This window comes from Physeter macrocephalus, chromosome 21 (assembly GCF_002837175.3).
Source record: "Physeter macrocephalus isolate SW-GA chromosome 21, ASM283717v5, whole genome shotgun sequence".
NCBI lineage: Eukaryota > Metazoa > Chordata > Mammalia > Artiodactyla > Physeteridae > Physeter > Physeter macrocephalus.
Genome location: NC_041234.1, coordinates 24,106,957 through 24,114,532, shown reverse-complemented (window position 1 = coordinate 24,114,532; position 7,576 = coordinate 24,106,957). Strand labels below are relative to the sequence as shown.

The following is a 7,576-nucleotide window of genomic DNA, read 5'->3' as shown; positions in this document are numbered from 1 at the left end:
AAGGAAGGAAGGAAGAAATGAAGGAAGGAAGAAAGCAAGAAAGGAAGGAAGGAAGGAAGGAGGAGAGGAAGGAAGGGAGGAAGAAAGGGAGGAAGGAAGGGAGGAAGAAAGGGAGGAAGAAAGAAAGGAAGGAAGGGAGGAAGGAAGGGTCATCTTTATTTTTAACATGGACTTTCTTTACTTCTGGTCAATGTGCCCTTCTCTGTACAATGTATGTTTCATAAGCCACAAACAGGGTGTTTTAGTTAGCATGAAATTCGAGTTAAATCGTGTATAAGCCAGAATGACTTCCCCGTACCTCCATATGTGAAACCTTCTTCCATCAGCAGTCGTGTCATATCCCACGTCCATGGAGAAGAAAACCATTTCTAACCCAGAACCCTGTGACCACTTCTGGAGAAACACTGTCAATTCCTTTGGACCTCTGACACCTTTGCCTAGAAAATCGTACACTGTGGTCATTTTGCTCACACAATGCGTTGTCGATGTTCCTGAATTTACCAAATCTTTTTCTTTCTTCGTGGGGTTCTTTAAGTAAGATCCTCCTGCCCCTTCTCTGGAGAAACCCGACTTCCGCTTTTCCCTGTGAAACGCCCAGTGTCAGGTTGCTGCGGCTCCTGCACTGGCCACCTGACAGCAGGGCTGGGCACCATCACAAATGGAGCCTGAAGGACGTTCCCTGAGTCACGAGCGTGGTGGCTTCTGAAGCGGGGGATGGGAATGGGGCTGAGGATTGGGGGAAAACAGGGGCTTTATTGTAGTACCTGATTTCTTTTTTAAAATTTATTTATTATTATTATTTTATTTAAAAAAAATAAATTTATTTATTTATTTTCGGCTGCATTGGGTCTTCATTGCTGTGCGCGGGCTTTCTCTAGTTGCGGCGAGTGGGGGCTGCTCTTCGTTGCGGTGCGCGGGCTTCTCATTGCGGTGGCTTCTCTTGTTGCGGAGCACCGGCTCTAGGCACACGGGCTTCAGTAGTCGTGGCTCGCGGGCTCTAGAGCACAGGCTCAGTAGTTGTGGCGCACGGGCTTAGTTGCTCCGCGGCAAGTGGGATCTGCCCGGACCAGGGCTCAAATCCATGTCTCCTGCACTGGCAGGTGGATTCTTAACCACTGTGCCACCAGGGAAGTCCAGTATCTGATTTCTTTTAACGAAAAACTTGAAGCAAATATTGCCAGTTCTGGGTAATAGGTACCTGAGTGTTTGTCTACTTCTCTATAAAGTTTGGCAACCCACCACCCCTCCTTTTTTTAAGAACAGCAGTGCACTATGGAAATGGTTTTCAAACCTGACTGCAGTTACATGTGGAACTTTAAAAAATGTTTCAGATTCCTGGGCCTGCCACACCTATACTCAGTTTCCAAGAGTGGGACCCAGAAACTGGGTTTCTTAAAAAGCTCCCCAGATGTTCCTCATTCAGCCAGTCCAGTGTTAGCCCTCAGCTTTGAAACACCACTACCTTGCAAAAGTCATTCTGTGTATACTTATAAGTATTATAATACAATCCTATGGATAACCCCAAACTGTGTTAACTTACACTGCCGGGTTGTTGGGTTTTTTTTAGTCTTTTTTGTGAAAACTGGGTCAAAACTCTTTTGACAACATATAGACTAGGATCCTTGTGCAGTTTTAGAGCTAAAGTTTTAAACTTTAATAGCTTAGATTACAACACAATCTGTAAATGGCCTTTCAATATAAATGGTATTTCCTTTACAATCTGTAGCTTTCATTCTGCCAGATTTAGGCCGGTTCAACTTGACAATAGCATCTTTTTCATGGTAGGATTGAATATTATCGAATTGTACTAGATTTCTTTTGATTGTCCTCGTTTTTAGCCATAAGTTTCTTTTCCAATGTTCACTCAATTTTTAATTTTCATTTATTTTATTAATTTTATTAATTTATTTTTTGGCTGCGCAGCTTGTGGGATCTTAGTTCCCTGACCAGGGGTCAAACCCAGGCCCTCAGTAGAAGTGCAGAGTCCTAACCCCTGGACCACAAGGGAATTCCCCCATGTTCACTCAAGATGATTGTTTTGAAGGTAATGAGTTTAAGTCCACATATGCATACTTACATTTACATGTGCACAGTCACTCCTTGGCACTGATGCCCCAGTGGCACACGTGAAGTCCCTCACTTCTTGCTTATTATTATTATTATTACTACAATTATTATTATTATTTTGCCATTACCTCCATCCTCCATGAGATGGTAAGCAAACAAAACAAGGAAGTGAAATTAAATAGTTCTCTTTGCTATTTGACAGCAGCTTGGTAGCAGGTACCTAAACCTAATAAATCAAAACCAGGACAATTCTGTGACCACCTATGGCTTTCTAGCAAGCATTTTTTTTTAAATTAACATCTTTATTGGAGTATAATTGCTTTACAATGGTGTGTTAGTTTCTGCTTTATAACACAGTGAATCAGCTAGACGTATACATATACCCCCATATCTTCTCCCTTTAGCAAGCATATGTTATGGTTTGCTTCCATCATGACAGCTAAGACTAGGCTGTATTTTTCTCCTTCTTTTAAAATTTAAGATTGATTCTCTAACAGGTGAGAAGAACTTCCAGGTTGGAAGGGCCCTTCGGCCCCAGCTATCAGGACTGTGTTCGGGACGAGTGTGCCGGTGAGGCTGGCCCGCTTCAGGCTGGGCAGATTCTTCGCCCAACTCAGTAGGAATCATCAGGTACTCCTGGGAGCCCTGTCACGTTCCAGTGTCCTACATCCATATTCCTGGGATACCTGTCACACGTCCAACAATGTCATACGTACATTTCAGTAAATAGCAAAAATTGAGAAGATTCCCCTCTTCTCAATGTAAAATTCTCTTATCCTCTGACTTGTTTACAGATTTACTGATATGGAAAGGCTTATTATAAGAGCAGAGCCGGAGACCTAGTGACCAGCTGTACTCATGTGAGGTGTCTCTGCTCTTTTTGGCTGGCTCCAGGCCTTTCTTAAGGGCCACTGCAGCCCTTACTGGTTCCTTGATTTTATAACATTAGAAAAAGGAAAGCAAGTTCAAGTCTACGGGAGCACTGGAATAGCAGAGTTCAATCTTTTCTTTCTTTCTTTTTTGTGCTGCACCACGCGGCATGTGGGATCTTAGTTCCCCAACCAGGGATCAAACCTTGTACTCCCTGCAGTGGAAGAGTGGAGTTTTAACCACTGGACCACCAGGGAAATTCCTCAATCATTTTCACTGAAAATTAATACAAACAAATACAAAGAAAAGTAGACAAAGTTGGACAAAATAATATTCCTTGAATGTGTTTATGTTCAAAATCTGAATAAGATATTAAAAAGTAAATACGAACAAGCAACTAAAAAGCAAACAATACAAACAAACCATTTTGGGCTGTATCAACCTATCCAGGTAACCAAGCTCAACGTAAGATTTTATTTACAGAAATCCTAAACTTACACTTTTTCGATTTTAATTTGAAGCTGAAAGATTTGACTGGTTGCCTTTCTTAAAACATGGAGGTTGCATTGTCTGTAAAGAAAACTGGCTTTTCTTATAAAAGACACAAATACATCTGAAAACCCCCAGCAAGGACATGCTGACCCTAGCATTTTTCTGGACCGAACACAAATGACTTTACACAGGGTTAAAGACTATGCACTTAGTGACAGAGACCAGAGCTTTCCAGAGGTGCAGTTGGGACCGAATCCCCCATATCAAGAGAGCAACTGAGACAATGCAATTTAAGGCATTATCGAAAGAGTTTGTGTTTGAGTGAGAAGTGTGCTTGACACGCAGAACTTGTGCTGTTCGTTCTGATAACCACCCTCACCTCCTTAACTGGCTACATTCATTTATTTCTTCAGGGCCCATAACATGTTTGCTAAGTACTATTTTGGAATGACTCTTACAGCAAAATTAACTTCTGATGAAAACTCATTTTTTAAAAAATTATTTATTTATGGCTGTGTTGGGTCTTCGTTTCTGTGCGAGGGCTTTCTCTAGTTGCGGCGAGCGGGGGCCTCTCACTATCGCGGCCCCTCCCGTTGCGGAGCACAGGCTGCAGACGCGCAGGCTCAGTAGTTGTGGCTCACGGGCCTAGTTGCTCTGCAACCATGATGAAAACTCATTTTAACAAAGACCAGAGTGAAATGCAAATGAGAAAAATCCCTGGCTACCCATGTGCAGTTTGAATTCAGACCATTCCGGAAAGGGTTATAAGGAGGTGCGTCTTTAATCAAAATTACCATGGTTGGGTTTAATATGAATAAACAAGCTTTTTATTTTTTAGTGGAGGAAAACATTCATAGTTGAGATCCAACTTAAAAACCATATACAAAGACTGTTTTATTAGTTCTAGGCATTGCCATTTGACTGGGCAAGAACGCAGCTCACAGGCTACCTCTTCTGTTTGGTGTTGGACTGAAGTCACCCACTGGGGCCCATGGCATCCATACTTTAGAGCTGCCGAGGACATGGCAGGGAGCGGTGCTGGGTCAGGGTACATCCTGTTGTCACTTGGAAATATGAGTTGCCAATTTTCTTTTCCCCAGGGACCTACGTTTTTTGAAGAGAACCTTAGCATCTTTTCTTCTCGTTCCAAGAATTGGCTACAAGAAACTCCTCATCTGAGCTACCAGAAATATGTGAGTATAGCTTTTCAAAATGTACTTATTTTCAAATCAGAGCTAAGAAAAAGTAAAAGGCATATTTCCGTTCTCAAAGTTGTAACCCCACGTCAAATTCTTAACTAAAGCTGTTCCTCGATGGGAGCTCACACTAAATGCATGGCAAAGGTCCACCTACAGTTAATGTAGAGCATAATTTAAAATACAGGATATTATTTTAGGCAGCTGTATTTCCTCTTTTAACCTAGACTCAAAATGTAACACTATGTTTCAGATTTAATACATCTGTAAACAAATTCAGAACATACCAAAAAAACCTTACTTTTTTTTCCTTATTCACCAGCCAAATTTAGGTCACGTTTTAACAACTGCTTTTAAACCAACCTAACCTTGAACCTCAGTATTTAGGAGATTCAGGTATGACATTTATGTCTTCCTTTGGTTCTAGCTTTATATTTTCAGTTCATTCTTGACTTTAAAGAAAGCATTTAAATGTAAACATTCTAGAGTTAAATCGGCTTCTCTCTTTTCTTTTCGGCCTCAAACTGATTTTATAATGACTGTTGCCCGTCACACTTCGGCACAGGGGAACAGCGATTAAAAACTTAAATGTGAAAAAAAAAAAAAAAGGTCATGAAGAACCTAGGGGCAAGACGGGAATAAAGACGCAGACCTACTAGAGAATGGACTCGAGTGACCACCTAGAGGGGTGGGACGGAGGGAGATGCAAGAGGGAAGCGCTATGGGAACATATGCATATGTATAACTGACTTGCTTTGTTATAAAGCAGAAACTAACACACCATTGTAAAGCAATTATACGCCAATAAAAATGTTAAAAAGCATAGTCTAATTTTTTTTAAGTTGTAAATTAAGGCTGATTCTGTAAACAATACTTAAGAAACACTAAGCCTTTATCATTAAATAATTTTAATAAAATAAAAACATTTCCTTTCAAACAAACAAACAAAAAAACTTAAATGTGAATTGCATATTGATAAGTTATCACTGATGAAAAGCACCTGAAAATATAACTGCTGCTCCTGGTTACTTGGCATCATGCTTTTCTAAAGACAAAAACACAATGAGAGGGACATCCTGTAGCCATTTCTCGTTTATTATCATGAGTGTAAGGTTTTTCCAGCACTCACTACATTCTACTCTAGCCTGCACTCCTTCCAAAACAGTATGTTGGATTCTTTTCCCTGTAAGAATGGAGCATCTGCTAAACCTCAGTGTAAGAAGCCTATCATCATCTCAAGTGTCTAATGCTGTGTGGATAAGTGCTAAACAAAAACTCAACATCCAGTTTATCTAAGCACTTACATTACTAGTGACAGTTAAGTAAACCAAGCTTCAGTAAATTAGAAAGGCAGATCTGTTCATATTTTACTGCAAATCTGAATTTTTGGTTTTTAATTAAAAATCCCAACCTTGGGGCAATACAGAAGGCTGACTACGACCTAAGAGCTTGGTATTTAAAACTGACTTAGTAACTTAAGCTTTTAAGTCTCTTTAGTACATTCACGGTCTTAGCCTTTGACCTAGTCAGACTTCCTAAGGAAGATATGGTTAACACTGCCTTATGGGAATCTGCATAAGGCCCATTTTGCTGAGAAAGGATTTATACTAAATGCTTAAGAAAGACATTCTGAAAGTAGATGGCTGAAAGAACTAACTACTAGTACTACTGATTACTGCCTTATGGGAATCTGCATAAGGCCCATTTTGCTGAGAAAGGATTTATACTAAATGCTTAAGACATTCTGAAAGTAGATGGCTGAAAGAACTAACTACTAGTACTACTGATTAATATTTCCAGTAAGGGAAGGTACTCACCAACTTTAAGCAGTCACCATCTAGATTTCTGATTTTAAACACACAGCTTGAAAAAGCTGTTTCCCTATTCACCCAACAGAACACAGTAATTTACATCCCCTTCAGGGACACATCCTAAACGTAGAGACCTTTGGAAAAAGGATTACGAAGGGCTCTCCCTCAACACACACTGAGCCCTAGGAATTGACCTATTTATTTCCTTGGCATCCCGCACTCTTCCTTGCTGACAGTTGCGAAGGGAAGGACATTCCGAACCTTCACGATAGGAATACTTCCTTCTCCCCGTCCCACCTAAAGCACCAGATTGAAGACTCACTCCAAAGCGTCTTTACTTCTGAATTCCAAAGAAGGTGCACCCAGTGTTTTAATGGGTGGAGAAGAATTAAATGGGAACTCTAAGAATACATTTCGAATCCTCACGCAGGTGAATCCCTCCGTAGGACTCATGGAAAAACTTTCCAGTGTCCAAAGCATCCGTTTTGAATATTTTTTACATCTATACAACCGACGAGAAATAAATAGAAAATAAATAACTTCTATCTTGCAGGGTGGCCCCCGCTGGGCTGACTCTGGGGCAGGAGGGTGGCGAAGGGAAGGCAGCAAGGCCGGGGCAGCTGGAGAATACGCACCGGGGGGGCGCCAGAAAGTCGGCCCGGTGCCCCTACTGGACAGTACCGACAACTCCTCAAAGGTTCAGTTCCATCAAGCCTTTTCTTCATAAAAGTGGCCAATTTACAAGTTTATCACTAATTACACATAAAAATAGGGTTTTTCTATCTCGGCTGGTTAATGGAAAAATAAAAACAACTCAAGAAAAGCCCACCACAATGAAAAACTTCTGTTATCTAGATAAATGTTGATGGAGCCCAAGGAGACGACCTTGTTTTCAGATGACAACTAAAAGCATTTACATTTTACTCTTGAGCTCTGTACATCTCAGTGGAATGTCTTTAAAACAATTAACTGATTTTTGTATGGGTCTGTAATTTGTTTTGTGGAGGAAAGTTTTAGTGTGGTTTAAGAACATTTCCCTTGAGACTTTACAACCTAAGAAAACGAGTTATCAAAACCTTTGATATAACCCCAACTTTAAACTTTGAGGTATAAAAACTGTCAATTTTCTACCTACCTGTA

The 7,576-nt window shown here is 40.6% G+C and overlaps 1 long non-coding RNA gene across 1 annotated transcript; it reads right to left on the bottom strand.

The window, feature by feature from the left end:
- Positions 1-3,865: 3,865 nt before the first annotated feature.
- On the bottom strand, positions 3,866-6,556 carry LOC129391760 (uncharacterized). Its single transcript, XR_008616432.1, has 3 exons — positions 6,443-6,556; positions 5,626-5,670; positions 3,866-4,083 (listed from the first exon to the last, which is right to left on the bottom strand). It is a non-coding gene; the product is annotated as an uncharacterized lncRNA (long non-coding RNA).
- Between the last annotated feature and the right edge of the window lie 1,020 nt (positions 6,557-7,576).